This window comes from Archocentrus centrarchus, chromosome 7, assembly GCF_007364275.1.
Source record: "Archocentrus centrarchus isolate MPI-CPG fArcCen1 chromosome 7, fArcCen1, whole genome shotgun sequence".
NCBI classification, from domain to species: Eukaryota; Metazoa; Chordata; class Actinopteri; order Cichliformes; family Cichlidae; genus Archocentrus; species Archocentrus centrarchus.
This window is the reverse complement of record NC_044352.1, coordinates 23,603,664-23,624,519: the sequence shown is the minus strand read 5'-3', so window position 1 is coordinate 23,624,519 and position 20,856 is coordinate 23,603,664. Positions and strand designations below refer to the sequence as shown.

The 20,856-nt window shown below is 40.7% G+C and overlaps 1 pseudogene; it reads left to right on the top strand.

The window, feature by feature from the left end:
* Positions 1 to 772: 772 nt before the first annotated feature.
* Positions 773 to 20,582, top strand: LOC115783703 (N-terminal EF-hand calcium-binding protein 1-like; annotated as a pseudogene).
* The last annotated feature ends 274 nt before the right edge of the window (positions 20,583 to 20,856 follow it).

Here is a 20,856-nt window from a genome sequence, read left to right as displayed (position 1 = left end):
ATATTTAACAATAAGCAAGAATTTAAAGTCCATAAACTGAAAACCCAGAACCATAACAGCTTCTTCTTCTTCTTTCAGCTGCTCCCTTTAGGCGTCACCACAGCAGATCATCTCCTCCATCCTCCTCTGTCACACCAACTCTCTGCATGTCCTCCTTCACCATGAACCTCCTCTGAGAGCTTCCTCTTTTTTTCCTCCCGTCTGGCTGCTCCATCTTCAACATCCTTTATCCAGTGTATCCACTATCCCTCCTCTGCAAATGTCCAGACCATCTCAGCCTTGCCTCTCTAACTTTGTCTGCAGACCACTCAACTTGAGCTGTCCCTCTGATGTACTCATTTCTAATCCAGCCTGCTCACCTCCAATAAAAATCTTGACTCCGCCACCTCCTGTCTTTTTAATGCCACCGTCTCCAAATCATACATCATACCAGGTCTCACTAACATCTACTAAACCTTGCCTTTCACTCTTGCTGCTATTCTTGTGACACAGACCCCCCCCCCCCCCGCGGCCCTACACTCGCCTCCAACTGCTGCAACCTGCCTGCATGCTCTTCTTCACCTCTCCTGTGCGCTGTCCGTTGCAGTGGATGATTGACCCCAGTTATTTATTTAAACTCGCCACTGATTACAGTGCAGGTAATAAACAATATCTCTGGAGTTCTGCCTGGACAAGCCGCTTCTGGTACTCTTTTCTCTCCCCCTCACCTTCAGCCAGCCTATAATTACCTGATCACGTGGCAGTGTGTGAGCGCTCTCACCAGCAGGTGGAGATGATGCATTCCTTGGACTTTTATGAATCGCTGCTACGGGGCCGTGTAGAGGCGGAGTTTTTCTGCTGCTGTCGACGCGCAGGCGGCGGGCTGCAGGCAGAGGGCAGCAGGCAGGGTTTAGCTCATCCTGACTGGATCACAGGACCAACATCACCAGCGTCCACCATCCTCCCTGACAAGGGCAACCTCTCCAGAAGACACACGACAGCACACAACCTTTTTCCAAGAAGAAAAGGCGCAAAATCGCAAGGAAAACAGCAAGATGCTGGCCTGTACAGAGCTCATAACCATGTGTCTCCAGTCTGCCAAGCACGAACACTTGAGGAAGCAGCAAGTGCTTGACCACAACCATAACCAAGGGGTCTCCTTATTTCAGGATGTAAGTAAACAGCGTGTTTTTATAGTTACAAGATAAAACAAAACAAAACAAAAAAAAAACACTTGTCATTTCTTAATCATGCATCTGTTAAAATATATTTCTCAGTGATCTTATGTGTGATTGCATTCAGCCGTGTTCTGCTCATGTCCACCTTTTGGGGGTCGTTCAACAAAAGCGCAGTATGAGTAATGCACTATTCTTCGTTCTTCTCCTTGGCTCATATTGAGTTAATGCATGCCAGTCTACTATTCACGTGTGTGTTTACCAGGAACACTATTATGTAAGAAAGGTGAGTGCATGCCCATCATTGCGTCAATAACAAAAGAGATACCCCGGACGAAGCCATCTGACATTTTTTCTTTATGAGAGAATTGACCTTTTACCTACAAAGATTTGCAGTGCAGTCTCTCTGTCTCCCTCTCTCTCTATTATATATATATATATATATATATATATATATATATATATATATATATATATATATATATATATATATATATATATATGGTCACATCCATGCTATTACTGTGTAATATGATTTTTTAAATCCGCAATCATCCCTTCACACTCATGTAAATGACTTCCACAAGTTAAAAGATGCTTTGTGTTTTGTGCCACTGTGACTGTTTTCAGCTACCCACAAACTAGAAGATAGTGAATTAGCAGCATCATCATCTTCCCAGTGTTAGACTCTCTGACAGCAGGCTGCAAATTTAATTCACGTTCCTCAAGGCAGATCATTGGCCAGTAATGGGGAACTCAGACTGCAGCGAGTGCACATTTGGTTTAAATGCAGTTAGCAGCCATTCTCTCGAGCCAGTACTGCGTTACCTCCCTCCAAGCAGGCATTTTCTTTAATGAAGCCAGTATCAGAGATAATAATAATAAGAGAGACACCGGACTCAGCAAATTCTAAATGAAAATCTGTGTGAAAGCTGCAACAGAAAAGACGGTGGCACAAGCAAAACTTTCAGAGGGGAAGAGCCTGTTAAAACCCGACCACAAATGTGTCCAAAAAGTCTTTTTCATTAGATGAAACTTCATCAAGACTGTGCATTAAAATAAACTCTCAAGTCAATGCCCCAATGTATTTCAAAGTGGCTGCAGGTGGTGATGCCTGCATCTAAAAGGGCATTGCTAATACTGAGGCTTAAGAATGACATTCAATCTGCATGCAGAAAATAAGACTGCGAGCTCACTTTAAAGCATCTCTTCTCAGTTTACTGTCATCATCTCTTTACATCCCTGCTCCTAAGAGAATGCCACTGACCTGCAATGAGTGTTTTTTCTTTTTTTTACTGTGGTGTAAACATGAAAAAACATTGAGAAAATTAGGTCTGGATATGTGTGAAAAGCTCAAGGTTCCGCTTGTTCTTAACACATTACAGAGAGTTTTTTTTTGTTTTTTTTTTGACTCTGTGATGTCAGATAGAGCAGATCCCTAGCCAATCCCGAGCGGGGGAAGGTGCAGCATCAAGAACCAGTATAATATAAATAAGGATTATTTTGAAGTGCGAATTTCGGGACTCTGATGGAGTCCGGAAATAAAAAAATTTAAAAAAACATTGGAAATTAGCATAACAGGTTACCATTAAATGTGTGCTTTTCATTTTCTGCACAGTCACTTTACAGCTCTTACAGCTCACTTAGACTTGACGGAGTTTTTTGTGGGTTTTTTTGCCATTTGTCTATTGAATTAATCTCTGAAGGAGTCGTGCTTTGGTTTAGCAGACTCAGACTTGTGTTAATCTTTCACATTCCTGAGAGTTTTCTTTCCTTTTTTTTTGCTGTGCTTTTTCAGATAATAATTATCTTCAATGTTTCCATGTCACACATGTAATAGAGCTAAGATGATGTAACTCTCCTGTATTTTACTGGGCTCACTAAGGACTCATTGTGACTTACCAGCTTACCACAGTGGCTGATTGAGATTTTTTTTTGACTGAGCAGAATCCATGCAGCTACTTTTAGTAACAGCATGCACGCAGCTCTGTGGGATAACAACACGCCATCGACTCCACCAGCCTCCCACAGAAGGCCGGAAAATCTTAGATCGATTACTTCATCAGACCTGTATTCAAGCCCTTATGCTTTCCTGACAGTCACTGATGTTAGAGGGCCACTGTGAAATCTTTGTAGTTTTATCACAAGTAATGTTTCAGCCGGCCATATTTCCCATCCATCCATTTTATTCCGCTTATTTAATTTAGGGTGCACCTGTGAATTATTCAAGCATAAAAAAGGCACCTAACTCAGGGGATAAACCAGTCCTCTGTCTACACATAACAGGCAGCTTAGCAAAGAACCTATTTTATATTGTGTCTTTAGGCATGTTGTTTCCATTTCTTTAGTTTAATCTACAAAAATCTAAAAACACCAGTGAAAACAATATTATCTCTGGCACCCAAAACTCAATTACATTTTATTGTTATAGCACCAATTCACAACAACAGTCACCTCAAGGGGCTTTATCTTGTAAGGTAAAGACCTCACAATATTAGAAAGAAACCCCAACAATTGTATAACCCCTATGAGCACCACTTGGTCAGACGGGGAAGGAAAAACTCCCTTTTTAACAGGAAGAAACCTCCAGCTGAACCAGGCTCAGGGTGGGGAAGCCATCTGTTGTGACCGGCTGGGGGGTGAGGGGAAAGAGAAGAGTGCAGAGAGAGACAGGACAAATGGAAAACTATAGGGAAAGTGTAGATGACACTGTTTTATATGCTACTGGCCCTTCCCTTTATCTGGCCATTGCAAATCTACAGTCTGCTTTTGATAAATTTTAGAAATCTGTTATCACACATAAACTTGTTTTAAACTCTGATACGACTAAATGCACGATTTTTACAGGGCAAGCTAAAAGTCTCCAGTCTATATTTCAAATCTTTATTGATCACACAGTTGAAACTGCTGACTGTTATAAATACTTAGGACTCTGGCCAGACTCCAAACTCACTTCTTATATTACGTTAAAGACAAAGATTGGATTTTTATATAGAAAGAAGTCTTGTTTCTCATTCACAGGTCATTGTACTCAACAGCGAGCTTCTAGAGCCATTTGGCTCTGTCATGGTTTGGGGCTGTCATGGTCTGTCAACCATTGGTGTTGGGGAGCTTGTCAAAATTGATGGAACTATGAATGCAGGAAAGTCTGATTTTGATCCACCATGCAATTCCATTTGGAAGGCGTCTGATTGGCAACGGCTTCATTTTTCAGCGTGACAATGATCCCAAACACACTGCCAATCCACTGAAAGTGTACCTGGATAGAAAAACACACAATGGAACACTATCAGTCATAGATTGACCTCCCCAGAGCCTGGATCTTAACGTTGTTGAGGCAGTGTGAAATCATTTTGACTGAGAACAGAAGAAAAGGCAGAAAAGAAGAGCTTTAAATGTCCTTCAAGAAGCCTGGAGAACTATTCCTGAAGACTGCTTAAAGAAATTACAAGACAGCTGTCTGAGAGATTTCAGGCTGTGCTGAAGAATAAAGGTGGTCATACAAATACCAAATTGACTTTCAAGCTTGGTAATAATTGTATAAACTCTGTTTTTGCTGTATATACTGTATTTCTATGTATGTCTGCACATATTTCAATAAATTGCTGCACATATTTCCCATTTTCCGAGCAAAAGATTAAAAAAAAAAAAGAAGAAGGGTGGCTTAAGACTTGCACAGTACTGTGTGGCTTGAATGGAGGAGGGATTCTGGGAAAAGACTCGATGTCAGCAGTGTACTGAAACCTTCACACTCCGATGTGCTTGAAAAGTGACAGCTGGATGTGGCTCTACTGCTCCAGTCTAATGACGCAGTCAATCAACCAGTCATTGGACTCTATTTGTCCACACACGCTGGCTGATCAGCCAAAAAAAAGAAGTTTGGTGTTATTGATGATAAGGCTTTAGATAAGGATTACTATTCACAGCATAAATAATGAATATAAAGGAGAGTCGCTTCTGCAGGCTTTTCATGACAGCCTCTGCGGAGAAAAGAAAAGTATGAAAGGTATCATTCTGAAGCTCCTCTGGGGTTCACACAAATGTCGGTATTAAATTTCCTGAGATGCTTCATGTGTCTTTTTTTATTGAAATGAGGAAATTATATATCCACTTGAACACTTTCCTGCTCATGAAGAAAGAGGAGAATGGCCTCACACGTCCTTAACATCTCACTGGCTGACTTTCATCATTGCGTCTTCAAAATACAAAAAAAAAAAAAAAATCTGTGTCCATTAATATCAGAGTAGAGCTACACATCTTGTCCACGTTAATAAACTGCACTTCCTTCCTGTGGACCTAAAAACCTAAACATGACTTTCCTCTTTTCTTGCAGATTTTACGCCGGGCAGACAAGAACGGTGAGTAAGCAAATTTCACGACTGATTGGATTAAAGGGCTGATTAAAACTCAATTAAAATTTCTTTGAAGAATGCAACACTGATGGCTCTGTTCAGACAGTCGGTCTGTTTTGGCTCAGGGAGGCTGATTCCATTTAATTGTGTGGCCATCCTTGTGACATACGAAAGATATAAATAACTGGGGTCAGGTGCAGCTGTTTTTTTTTTCCCCCTTTTTTGTTTTGTGATGGAATTAGATTTGACAGGATGAACTCCTACAGTTCACCCTACAGGCATTGTTCAGCTCAGTGCACTGCCAGCAGCAATGCACTGCTCATCTCGGTGATAGGGATATAAATAGCACATATTGTGTTGTATTTATACACAAATAATCTGACTATAGAGTAATAGTGGCCTCTGCTCGTTCTGCTTTCTTTTGTAGGAAACACTGAGTGGTGCAAATTCACCTGAGAACTGCAATAAATGTAAATTTATTGTCTTCACTGTGCAAACATGTCTCTCTTTCACTTGATTAATGCATTACAGTTTTACCTCTTTACTTCAAAAGGAATCCACTAGATAAATGTCTCCTAGGAGAGCACGGAGAATTTAGTAGTGCTTGAAAAACACTGCTGACAAACAGGGAAATGTTTCTGTTCTTAATTTTTTATTCATGAGCTGCATCTCCGTTTAGTGGAACGTAAAATGCAAAAGTGGCAAGTTATTAATGCGTGTAGAGTATCTACGGACTCTGATCAGTTCCCTCTGGAGGATGTTGGATGTATTGCGTAAGAGCAGGATTAATGATGCAATGTGCCGCCATGAGCACAGGTTTTCTGGGGTGCCTTGCAGCTCGTGTGAAGCTATTGGGATGCAAAAATAATTTTTCAGTTTGTGAATTATGAATTGGCCCATAAAAGATTTGTTTTTTTTTTTCCTGTGGGGCTGTTATGAAGAAGCTGTAGAAGACAGAAATAAAGGGTGGGTGGATTTTTGTTGTTTGAAGCTGGGTCTCAGGTGATAATTAATGAAGAATGTAGCAGCCTCTGTTCACCACCCATAGTGGATTTCAAATCAAATAATCAACTGATTATTGATGATGTGACTGCTGATAGAAGCAGCAGGATGAATTGTACTCTCTGCTGAGATTCAGCCAAATGCTGCAAAACCAATCAGAGAGCACCTCACGCTGTAAATGGATAATGCCACAAAGATTTTCTCAAAGCAAAGAAACTGCATATTCTCCAAAATTCTGCCTTTTTCTAGCACATGATGGCCCTAACTGTAGATAAAATAAGCGTATACATTTACAGTGTGGTGCATGCATTTTGTGAAGCTTCAGGTCTGCTCCTCATGCTCTTTCCAGCCCACCGCCCCCCCAGCACTCACGCTCGTTGTAGAAAGAAAGCCAAAAGAAGAAAACTTTGCACCATGTTTGTGTTAGTTATCTTCATTTTGCAGCTAAACTCTGCCTGGCTCTCATCTCCTCAAACTCACTGAGCTGTGCACTGAGGAGGAAAGCGCCGCCTTCCAATCAGAGCTGAGTAGGCAGCCATGATACACTTCTTGTACTGTGGATTTAATGAGGGTTGTCTGCCAGCCCACCACACTCCTCTTTACTATTGTAATCAGGAATTACATTTTTAATAGGCAAAAAACAAAAGACAATTGCATGAATGCACAAATGTGAAGTAGACACTGAAAGCTTCTACTCTGTAGCCTTTTGCTCAGATTAGTCTCCACACATTTATGCTCAGACATGTGCAAGAATCAAACAAGGTAAAAATGAAAATGTAACCAGTAATTATTATAGCAATCTAATTATAGCAATCTAATTTGTTTCAGTGTTATTTTTTCAGGAACAATAACAGGTGTGAAAAACACAAGTCAGCCATTAGGTCTGGAAATGAAAACAACTCATGGGGGAGAAATGGGTTTTGTTTAGTGGCATAACTTATACACATGCTTTAAGGAGACTCAAACAAACTAAATCTGAATAATATATGATCTGAGCTCTCAATTCTCACAGCCAGTTTTTCTCTACACTTTTTCATGATTTATTCCTTTTATTCTTTCTGTAATTCAAAAGCAAGTTATCAAACTGATCTAAAACATTGGGAAATGACAACCAAATATACATAATACATTAAAAAATTGAAAGAAAAGGTGATATCTGAATGCATTAAGTTGTTTTGCTTTTACTCTTTAGATAATAACTGTGAGGTTTTGGTCTCACATACTTGATCTTTTGCAGTTTTACAATTAATGATGTGTTTGATGGTGGAGCAGAGACGGTTTGCAGACAGCAGCAGAATTCTCAGAGGATGCAAAGTGATGCAGCTCTCACTGGAAGTCATTAGTAGGAGCCTGTGAGAGGCAAATGTTCCGCTGTCACTTAATGTTTAGTCAAAAAAAAACAGCAACATATTCCATAAATTAGTTGCAACTAACTAATCAGTTGGTCTATTTAATAAATGTAAAAATAAAATCCAAGCCAGACCAACAGTTTGCAGTCTAAAGATATCCTATATCACACACTATTTGGCTTTTATGCTTGAAAATTAACTATGAGAAATATTTCTGCATATTCATTTTTCTGCTCATCTGCTTATATGTTTATCAATTTTTATACGCTTGCTCTTTGAGGCGACATGTACTCTCCAGGACCTTTTTTATCTTCAGTCTCTTCTTACCTATTCAACTGAATCGCACTGATGGGCTTTATGAATTATTAGTAGTGCTGCAGTCTTAGCACTGTAAGGTTCAGGATTTCCTCAAGGGAGGTGTTCCTGGAAAGAAACGCTCTTCAGTACAGGGGGAGCTTTTCCTTTAGGTTGCAGTTTTAGACAGTTTTAGGGAGACAATTAAACCCAGCAAGCTGCCTTGCTCCTGCCATGAGATTCTGCATTCGTTTTAGTAACTATTTAAATTTCCCCGTGGAAGTGTTTAGTGACATTAGTTAGTCGCAAAGCCCTGAAGTGAACTGCAGCAAAACTTGGATAGTTTTTAATTAAATCTCTGCCTGACGGCTGACATCAGCCAGTTTCTGTCTCACCCGGTAAATAACTCACAGTGGAAGGAAGACCCATTACAACAAAGTCATGTTCATGATGAAATATATCCACCCTAAACCACAAACTAGACAAGCCACACAATAAAACAAAACACAGTATTCACTCTTGTGTAGAAACTGAACATTGGGCTGCTCTTGCTGTGTGCGTCCTCAGTTTTGGACTGTTGTGCATTTCGTGCACACTTGTGCATGTCCTGGAGGAAAATGTGCCGTCTGCTGTCATAGCCTGCTGTGTTTTTCTGTTTAATTTACAGCATGTATTTGTTTTTCTGTATGAGAAATACATATCTGTACATTAGTGAGATCTGTAGATATGGAGTGACACAGATGTTATTTTATAGTTTTTTCCCAATTATATGAAATGGACAGAAAAATGATGAAATGCATTGATGTGGAAACAGCAAATGTGCTCATGGACCAATCCAGCACATCCTTCAATTACTGTGTACTAAAACAATACACTGTTATTTTTTTTTTTTTTTTTTTTTTTTAGCAACTAAAACAGCTAAACTCCAGATTTTGAGTCATCTTTGAAGATCAAAGCTGGAAATGCTCAGGGCCGTTTCAATAATCGTATCATTTCTGTTCATTAAATGGTAAAATTTGGCACAAGTCAAGAGTCTTCTAGTTGAAGCACACGCTGGACAGAATATGCTCTATTACTTTGCGAGATGAACACTGGGGATATCCAGGAGATCAACCGTTATACCACTGCAGCTTTGATCTTCAACATACAGTGGATACTTGCATAATGCGCCATCTGAGCTGCGCTCGGCCGTCTAACGTGGTGTGAATCTCAAACCCAAATCGGCGCTGATGGAGAAGGCTGGAGAGTGAGTCAGAGGTGCAGCAGATTGTGTTTACTCCTACATCTTGAGGAGATTTTTTTTTTTTTTAACAGGGAAGTTTGAAAAATTCACTGTGATTCTCTCTCTTCTAATAGCTTCATCTTCCAGCTGGCGTTTAGCTTAGCCACACTGAAACAAATGTTCAGCGAAGATACATTTTGCTAGAAGGACTTGCCTGCAAGTGGATCATGTCCAGAATTATCCTCAGCGTGAGCTGGCACGAAGTCAAAATATGACACGATTTACTTTTGGAAGTGGGTGTCAGAAGGTTTCAGAGCTTACAGAACAAAGTTGGCGGTGAGCTCTGCTGTGACTTCTCAAACTAGTCTTTGATCCTTGTTACTGGTTAGGTCTGGACCCTGCAAGCTGTGCGGCACAAAGCATCAGCTGCTGAACATGTTGGTATCAGACTGGTTGCGGTCCAGACTGGGTTTATGTGATGATTGTCCCAAAACTGGAGTGAGGAAGATGAACTGTTGCAGAAATTGAAACAGTGGATAGATTATTTTGCCAGTTTTCTTCTCTCGTTTCAGTGAAGAAATCAGGCAGTGTTAATAGTCAACTTTTAAACAGAAAATCTGGTGCTCAGTTAGATAATTATTACTCTTGAGAGCTGAAAATTTCAAGAGCATTAAAACAATAAAAACTGTTGTAATAATGGTTAAGGGGACGTTTCTCTCAAAGTTAAGTCTTCTTCGTGTAGTTTACCGTCTTTTTACAGTTACATTACAGGAAACCAGGACAGAATTTAGGACCGGGAAGGTTCATGAGAAGTATTTTATTTTGCAGTAGCACCTCTGAGTTAATCAGGGGAATCACTTTGGCATCACAGAGCTGAAGTGGCTTTGTTCCGTTATATTGAATTATGGACAACCTCTTGATTCAGACGATGAAACATCTGAGGCTTCGGTAACTTTCACCAACGTCTCTCCTTTCAGATGATGGGAAACTGTCCTTGGAGGAGTTCCAGTCGTACTTCACCGATGGCATCCTCACTGATGAGCAGATGCAGGAGCTGTATTACTCCATCGACAGGCAGCAGACAGAGTAAGCTCATCTTCCTTTTGGATGTCCTCCAACTCTGCTGCCATCTGTGGCCCCTCCTGCCTTCCTGCTGTCTGGCAGTGAAATGTCAATACCTCACTTCAAATAATATGATGCTAATATTTCATAAAGCCTTAATTTTTGTGTGAAAGCCAGAGAGTTTGCAGCAGTCTGCTTGATTAGCTGATTAACAAAGATATTTCTGTAAAATATGTAAACATTAGCCTGTAAAATGCTTTTTGGTATGAAAATACCCAAGAAGGTTTTTTTTTTACTGTGTCTGAGAGAACAATAGTGAAGAAGAAGAAAAAAAGCTATTTTGCTGTGTGCTGTTGGCACCACTCAAGAACCAGCCAATCACAGTGAAGACTGAGCACTCAGGCGTTACAATGTGAGCTGCTCACCTTCATTTCTATACTGTCAGCATAAAGGTTGCACAACACAGCAATGAAATGCTAAATTATCAAACATATTTATCAAAGCTAGATGCTTTATAAGGTTACAGAGTCAAATGAACACAATTTAAAGGTGACTGAATGAAACTAATGTAACGTTTCTTTGGAAAGTTCTGAGATATGAGGAGCATTTTTTTTTTTATTCCAGATGATTTTATAATATTTGCTAACAGTGGACAATGAGTATCTGCTTATTCAGTTCTAATTATTAACATGATATCGAATCTACATGTATGTGCATCAAGTCTGTGGTTAAGGGATGATTCGGAGGAGTAGGGATTTTGAGCAAATTGCAGCAGTCACACACTGAAGGTTTATAATCTAAGTGCCTGAACTGAGGCGTCACCATGTTTACATCCTCTGTCACAGCTTCAACTGCTGACCAAGATGGTAACTAGGACCATTCAATAGGCCAAATACACTCCTTCTAGTCTAGTGCCTTCTCCACCTGACATTGGGTAAGAGGTGGCTACCCCCATGTACATATCACCAGTGTATCATAGGGCTAACACAGAGAGAGAGAGACCAACTACTATTCACACTTACATCCACTCCTGAGAACCTGCCATACGCTACAATGTGGGAAGGAGTCAGAGTACCTGGCGTAAACTCAGGCAGATGGGGAAAACATGTAGACTCCTCTCAGAAAGGCACCACCGTGTCCTCTAGACTCTTTGTACTCTTTGACAGAAATAGCCTAGGCCTCCCAATGACAGACAAGTTTAATTAATATGCATTTCTTGTGTCTTTGTCTCACAGCAACCTGGACATAGACAAGCTCTCAGGTAACTATTTGTAATTCTTTTTTTTACTGACTGTGTTCTCCAGTTCATTATTAGTTTTCATGGTTTAAGCTGTCGAAGTCGGTCTGACGGTGACAGTAACTCTAACACGTGTGTGCATCAGTCCTGCTGACTGAGGACTTCAGAACGCTGCCGGCACTGATTTGTTTTCCTCTTGGGAAAAACACTATTTGTGAGAGTGCTGGTCAAACATAAAAACAACATAGTCAGTAACAAATCTTCTCCCCTTCCAGAGTACTTCAGTCCACACCTGGGAGAATACGTCAACGTCCTGTCGGCTCTGGAAAAGCTGAACGTGGCCATTTTGAAGGCCATGGATAAAACTAAAGAGGTTGGTTACGGTGGCTTTCACCTCTGCCTTTTGTTGATTTTTGCATGCCAAGACATCATGAATATAAATACAGCTTTCCAGTAATGTTTAAGCATCCTCGATTCTTTGAAGCGTTGAAACTTTTGTGTCAGTGTCCCAGCTGTCAGTGGTCTTTGAGATCAGTCTGTTGTTGCAGTGTAACACAAGAAAAGAAGACTTCCCAGCATGAGCGACTCTGCCTGCTTATTCTGACAGTACATTTTCTTACATGAGCTCAAAGACCTTTATCAGACGATTTCTCTAACAAGACTTTTGACGTGAGAAACATGGCAGCTGTTGGTGTTGTAAATCAGCTGGGGAACCAGGAAGGTGGAAGTAAAGCAGTTTATGCAACCTCAACATTTTGAACTCATTTGCAGATGGAAAAATTAGAGTCTGTTTAATTTTTTTTTTGTATTTTGGTGTATTTATTAAAGACGGCCACACAGATGATGCAAATGATGTTTCCCTCATAGAAACATCAGTGATGTAAAGACCTGGAAATGCTGAATGCACATTGAGTGAGCGGCTAGATTAGAACAGAATCTGGTCCGTCAGATGTGGTTGACATACATTCAACTGACACTTTATTAGGTACACCTGGCTAGTACTGAGTTGGACCACTTTTACATTCAGAACTGCCTTTATTTTTTGTGCCGTTGATTCAACAAGATCCTGGAAACATTTGTCAGAGATTTTGGTCCATATTGACATGAAAGCATCACACTGTTGCTACAGATTTATTGGATGCACATCTCCTGTTCCACCACATCCCGAAGGTGCTCTGCTGGATTGAGATCTGGTGACGTGGAGGCCATTTGAGTTTATGGGGCACCGGGGTGGCTCAGTGGGTAAGCAGGCGACCACGTATGCAGCGTGGCCGTGGCGCATGCCACATTCAAAGTCACTTTAACTCACCTTTCTTCTCATCATTCTGATGCTGGGTTTGAGCTTGGGCAGTTTGTCTTGACCACATTTGCATACCTAAATGCATCGAGTAGCTGCCACGTGAATGGCTGATCAGATATTTGGATTAATGAGCAGTTGTGAACCGACAGCTGGAGGCCCACAGAGAGAACAAATTTAGCAAATAGGAGCAGGAGATAAAGGAACTGAAGGACCAGCTCAGGCAGAGGGACAGTAAAATATAGGAAATGTTGCATGAGAAGGAGAGTCTCTCTGCCAGACTCACTGAAAAGCTTTGAAGGCAAAATGCAGCTCTCTGGAGGAGAATCTTTGAAAAGAGATAGCAGGGAGAGGAAAGGTGAAGCAGAAGAAGACAGCTCTAGACAGCCAAAAAAAAAAAAGTTGGAAGAGGAGGTGGTTACGGAGACAGTCAAAACACTGACTGTCTCCATGAAAAATGAAAATAACTGAAGAATGGAGAGAAAGATCTGCAAGGAGAGTATAATGAACCTCAGCAAGATAATGACAGTGAGGAAAAGAAAGCACTGGAGGTGGAGAAGACACAAATGGAGGAGGCAAAGAAAGAACTGCAAGAAATGGAAAACATCTGTATAGTTTTCCATTTCCAGAAAACACTCGAAATGGAAAAAAAAAAAATCACACACACACAAATGGAAATGACAAAGAAGAGACTGAAAAGGCAAAGAAGGAATGGAAGTGCAGAAAGCACTGGAGGAAGAGGAGAAGGGGCAAAGGCAAAACTGGCAGAAGTACAGGAAGCACCGGAACAGGAGGAAAGCAGTTGTGTGCCACTTGCATCCTTGTTAGATGGCGATGTGAGTGGTTGGGATCTTCCTGCCATCATTACGATACGATAACTGGATCTGATTGCTTGCAAGCCTTTTTGATTTTAATTCTCATTAGTTTGTGCAATACAGCCAACCGTATCACTCTCTTTCTGTATGTCACACATTACAAGAAACCTGTGATCTGTGATGGATCGTGAACCAGATTAGTTACTATGTCACTGACGTGCTGGTTGCTTCATTTCTTTTCTGTCTCCCCCCCCCATTTTATTGCCCCTCCGCTGTTCATTTATCTGCCTTACCGCCTCTATTACGCCTCTGTTGTGCTCCTAGTGCTGTTCCCAAGGCCAGAAAAACAGGAGGGCTCCTTACATTAGTACAAACCTTTAAAGATGATATGACCTTTAGGGAAGTAAATTTATTCTTGTTCTATGTCCAGTTCCTGTATTACTGAGCCCCTGAATTATTGTTTTTTTTAAACTTAAAAAAATTTCAAGCTTTCAGGACTTCAAGAGCTCCGTATTATTATATTGGTTGCTTTGACAAAAAGAAAAAATAAAATTTAAATTCCCATCCATTGTATTAGCTGGAGAATCACTTATGCTACTGTGCTCTGGTTTTTAGACATGCTAGATCTGAATTGGGGCGCAGTACAAAGTAAAAAAAATAAAAATAAAAATAATAATTAAAAAAAGAATTAAAAGGAATTTAACAGTGCAACAGACTACACAGCCCAGACTCATGGTTACTTGAAATGACAGTTTTTATAATTAGTAACATAATCGATTTGATTACAAAAACATGGAACGAGTTGTGAACTAACTGATTAACTGAGCACACGGATATTGTGGAATTTCATCATTTTGATTTCATTATTCTCACCCCCCCCCAAAAAAACAAACAAACAAACAAACAAACAAAAAAAACAAAACCCCCCATATATCTAGATACCAGGATTTGGATGCTAGCAAACAGTCTCTGTGAAGCGATGAGGAATGACTGCATTTTCCATCTGATGGCTGTTTGGCTAAAATGGAGCTACATTCACAAACAATGACCAGCATGCAGCACAGGAGGCACTTGGGCGAATATCCGCTGGCCACACATATTGGCTTTTATTCCCAGAGGATCATCAGACAAAAGCCAATGGAGTTCCCAGGTTATGGCTATGAAATTGCTGTTCAGTTTAATGGGGAACACTTTTACATAGTTCTACCCCACAGCAGAGCTATATTTTTAGATAAAGAGACACAGTAGCCTTAGATTGTGAAACATGCTAATTAGAGAGTTATAAAATCGTCTTCTGAGACCTGCTCGAGCAGAACTGCTCACTTAATATTGCACGAAATGTAGAAAGGATTTAAGTGTCTGCCCCTGACAAGTAGGGCTGTAATCCTGTTGTGTTAGGCGGACACACTAGAGAACAGCATCAGAGAACTTCTACTAAGACTTAATCAATAGCTTAGCTCAGTCTTTATTGATCTCACATAGCCCTTTATGTTAAGCCCACTGGTGAATATTTATACAAGAGATGAGAATCAGGTGGACAATGAGCCAATAGATGCTTGGATGTGGACTCAGGCTTATAATGAGGCTGTTTTCTGTGGCCTGCAGGAGGTTATTTTCACTACAGCTACTGCAGTGAATGATGACGGTACTGGAGCAATAGTGGAGTGTAGACGACAGTAACTAAGGCTGACAAACCCTCCAGCTGTCCAACTGATGTGACGTCAGATGTCCTCCACGCAAGTGCACCACATGGCTGTACTTCAAATCTGCTTTTCCTTCATTTAGCCGAACTTTTACTCTTTCAGTATTCGGGTTTATCATCCACTCAGGTACATATTCTTCTTTCTCTCTGTTTTTATTGCTTCTCCCTGCATTACCTATGCTTATAGCTCATGCATTTTTCATGTTTCTGGCTGGTCAAAAAGCTTTCTTTTCCCTGAAAAGGAGAGGCTTTTTCTTTTAGCCCTCCCCAGTATCAGTGTTACTTAATAAATTGCTACACCAAATATAATTCTATAGGCCATTCTAAGCGCTCAGTGGCCATCAAGTCTCAAACAGTAAAATGGAATATGTTTTTATAATTGTTATGGTGTCCTGGGCTAAAAACAACAACAACAACAAAAAAAAAAACATATCCATTGTGTTGTCACAGCTCATCAAAAAGAAAAAACTGGAAAAAGGACGGAGGTCCATTACGTGTGCAGCGCAGCTCCTCTGCTGCCACTAAAACACAGCACACAGAAACATGGATTTCAATAAGATCAGACAAGGTTTTTCACATCTCGCTGTCTCTCCTCCAGAACTCTGTTTGGAAGTAGCACAGTGCTTCATTGCATACAAAAACTGAGCTTAACAAGATTCATTGTGAGTTAAATATAGCAGACAGTGCCCTAAAGGTTATAGTGTTCAAAAAGATGTCTGAAAATCAGCTTCAGGCTCCGTTATTGGTGTGATTGTTGCAAAGCAACACATTCCACTATATGTTGTTCTCAGCTAAATTATGTTTTCTTCTTATTCAGCACGTATCTTGTTTCTTGTAGAGACACGGTTCTCACACCAAATCAGCCATCTCAGTGGTGAGACGATTGCTTCTTCTTTTTTTTTCTACTGTATGTTTTAAAGTTTTTTTAATTGCTTAAAAAAAAAAAAAAACATCCCCAAAAACTACTTTTGGCTGTTTCCTTTTTCACAAGGGGTCATCGCAGGAGGTAGCTCCATATATTTGTAGTTTTTTACACTGGATACACTTCCTGACACAAATCTCTTGGGGGGTTGTGTCTCCTCTGAGAATCAAACTGGGGAGCTTTTGCTTGTTAAGCAAACATGTAAACCACTGCACTGAGGTTTTAGAGTGAGACGAGACTTGTATCCCTAATAAAATGGGCAATTACTTTATTAGGTACCCCTTTGCCACTTAATTAAGTACACCTGTGCCAGCTTTAGTAGGTACTGCAATGGCCTAATTAAAGCAGCCAGCCACTTCATTAGGTACACCAGTGGCCTCTTAAGAGGCACACATGTGGCCACTTTATTAGGTACACCTGTGGTAATGCCTACCAGTGAGTCTGATACAGTAAGTAAAACAGTAAGAAAAACAGAAACTATGACATATGTGACCTCCATCACAGCTGATTCCTTTTCTCCTTTTGTATTTACCTTTACAGGAGTATCAGGGTTCTTCAGTGCTGGGCCAGTTTGTGACACGCTTCCTGCTGAGGGAAACCACCACCCAGCTGCAGTCCCTTCAGTCATCGCTGGATTGTGCTATGGAGGCTGTTCACGACCAGGGCTGTACAGGCCGGAGGGTGGTGAAGAAGCCCGCTGACCTGCCCATCCAGAGGGTGACCAAAAGGCCCGGCCGGCGCATCCAGAAGAACATGTGTCTCTCCCCAACAGACCCTTATTCTGGCATGCTCACCACAGGTACTCTTCAACTCCAGACTAAGATATGGAAATGCATCTCATAATATTTAATTGGAAAATTCAGATTGCATAGTGCTGCATCTAGGCTGAGGAGGATACTCCTAATATCCAAACAAGACACTGCACTGACTCTCTTTGATGAGCTGTCATCGCCCTGTGCTGTGCTGTGCTGTGGTGAGCTGATGTTGTGTTTCTGGGGTCAGGGGTCAGTGTGGAGCCAGACAACCACTGGGGCTCCCAGATCAACCAGCTGGAGCAACTCATAGACAAGATGGAGTGTGAGGTTTGTGTAAAACCTTTTTGTCTAACTCACCAAGAAAGCAAATAAATATGTTTCACTAAATTTTGATTTACTGTTTTGTTGTAAACCTAAGAGAACAGTAAACATCTATGAACTGTAAGGTGTCCTGAGACAGTATTGCTCTTTTTTTTTGGGGGGGGGGGGGGGGGGGGGGGGGGTATAAGTACCAATGTTTGGAAGTTCTGATGGGATGTTAATATTTTAATTGGACATGTGAGAGTTCATTTGGCATTTAAGTACTCATTTGATAATATAGGTGAGGTGAGCCATTCTTCTAGGACAGATGTCAGTGCTTCAGGGATGCTAAAATAACCTGCTAACATGCCAATCACTACATTTTCTTATCTTGGATATGCAGATGAGAATTTAGTATACCTGAAGGCTGGAGCAGGGTTAATGTGGACATGGTGATCTCTTCCTTGTGGAAGCCGTCTGTGACAGGCAGTAACTGGAGGCTGAGCGTATTCTGCTGCTCATTCTTGTTCTGCTTGTGGCTGACTGAAATATTTATGACCCCATTTTCAGAGTCCACATCTTGAACCTCTCAAAGAAGACACGTTGGCTGGGACATACAAATCAGTGAGTGTAGTGTTTGCCCAATACAGGTTTACTATATACACATAGATACTACATGCATATATAACATTGATGCTATTTTCTCTAGAACATACTTCTGGTCCAAAGACAAATGTCCGTGAAGGAGAGAGACGTGGATCAGTTTCAGCAAGCTCTCAAAATCTACACAGATGCCACTACCAGCCAGCCAAACAACCTGCAGTAGGTCCTTTTATCTGCCTCTGTGCTATTTGTTTGACTCAGGATCTCTCTGTGATTTGATGCAGCTGCTTTAAATTGCCTCAATTTTCCCAGGCACATGATAACCCCTGCTGCCCCCCTCTGTCTCTCTCTCTCTGTCTCCTTTCATTTCTAGCGTATCAGTCCAGAACCTGCCAGACAGATCATGCTTCATCATGTATGAATTTTGGCAGGACCGCCTCTCCTGGATGAGGTAGGAACTTGAGGATGTCTTGTGAGAATTTCAGTGCTGAAGTGAAATTTGATCATCGTGCTGAGCTCACTTTGAAGTGTTCCTGCCTTGCTGAGTGCAAATTGGCAGTCTCATCCTTTTCTTCCCTCTTTCCTGTCAGTTACCTGCAGTCATCCATCAGTAAGACCTTCCAGGGCTGCATCATTGACTCACTGGAAGAGCCAGAAATGGTCTCGACCATGCTTCTCCCAGGTACAACCCAAACATCAAATCGATCATTTCAGCTCATTGAAAGTTGCCCACTAAATAAACACAAATCACACATTAAATACATCCAGTTTGATTTATGCTACAGTCACACTAGAGAAATTTATATGATTTATATGTGATAATAAAGCAGCTGTAATCATTGTTGTTATATTAATAAGGGATCAAACGTGTATTGGAAATATTTGAAAGGAGTCCCTCATAACAATGAGCACCCAGCATTGTAGTTCCCCTTTTATTTGTCCATGTTTTCCTTAAAAATAAATCTTAGAAATTCACCGTACATAACCGTCACAGCACCGTGTGGTGGCCAGTGTTGGTAAAGAGCCAAGTTTGCCTCTGATGGTGGAAACCAAAACAGAAGTGAAAGTTAAACTTAACTGAACTGAAACAGGACTCCAAATTATCACTCTGCATTTGCTGGAAGGCAGTTATTCCTTAGCAAGTATGCTGCATCATTATTGCATATGCAGCTTGTTTCTGCTGCCCCCCTCCGATGGCAATAAAATCAATGATCAGCGCTTTAACATATCAATTACCCAGTGCCATATTAGAATTATAATCTTCTCTTTCTATTTCCATTGCTTATTTGTTTAGCTCATGGAGAGCCCATAAAGCATTGACATCGAACTATTCCTTCATTTTTACAGCTTCTTGGTGGATTATGAACAACAACTGATGAAGCACAGCTGCTGTTAACCAACTCCGTGAAAGCAGGAGGAGAAGGCGATTGTACAATCGCGCCTTCTTTTTTTGTTCTTTGATATTAACTTTTTCCTCATGGCATGACCAGGATTGAAGCTACGCTCCAAGGTTATAACAAAAAGAAGACAGGTCAGTTAAATCAGTCCACAGTGAAACAAAGCAGAACCTTGGGAAGAAAGAACTGAGGCAGTGCAACGTTTTATTGTGTAATCAGGATCTGTGCTGATGTTCATTTCACAGTGTGGGCATATTTCCTGCTGCTGATTTAATGACACACAATACTAAAAAAAAAAAAAAAGAGCGAGATTTGCATGTGTTATTTCTCAGTGCTAGTTTCTTTTTTTTTTTCCACACAAAGCATCATATTAGAGTAGCTATAATGTTAACACATGAACAATAACTGATTCATCCATCAATATCCAACACCCGTCCCTCAGTACAGATGAAAAGAGACGTTGTGGTAGGGTTAAACTTTCCTCTTGTTCTCTCTGTGGTATCGTGCTTTGCTGTCTCTTTCAAAGCTTTGCTACCAAGCGCTCATTTTGCTCATGGCTCAGCCATTAAATAGTTAATTATCAGTCATGGTGTCACTCCTGCACTTTAGAAAAAAATATGAAACATGGACCTTGCTGTGAAGCACGGATAGTTATTGTAGATTGTCCATCGAAAATATAGAAATAACAGGCGCTGCTATAAAAAGCCGAGCGCTGCACAGAAGAGTAGCCAGCGGACGGCGCAGTTTTGCCTGTACTGTTACTCTAGATATGAAACATAAAAGCCATTATTTTACATTTGCAGTGTGTAATCAGAAGAGTTTAATGGCGCAGTATAAACAAATATAAGTTTATATTTTGAGTACAGAAATGAGGCAGGATCTGTTATCCGTGTATTGAACCGTGTACAGTAATTATTGAAAGCTGTAGAATGTAAGTTAATTGTTGTAAACCGCTGGTAAATGTACATTCAGACACTCAGTATGTCACATTTTGCTAATGTGAGGAATGAATGTGTTCGATCTTTCATTTGAAGTGTTTCTCCTTTCTTTTATGTAGAGTGTACAGTTGTTATGTGGAAGCTGTGTTTGTTTTCGGCATGAATTAAAGTTTGAGATGTTGATGACGTGGAAGGATGCCTTACTTGTTAAAGGATGCACGGTGCGTGTACCGTACCGAGCACTATCTTAAAGAATCTCAAGGTGCCCCCTCCATTGTGTTGCGCCACCCAAGAGGCAAATAATGGCTTTTTCTTTCCTTTTAAAAAGGCTTTCGGCATTTCATTTCATTAGAATTGATGTGAGAAAGCCATCAAAGAAACAGGAGAAAAAAGAAGAAATTATTTACATTCTCCCTGGCTGAGTAAGACTGACAGACTGAAATATCTTTTAAAAT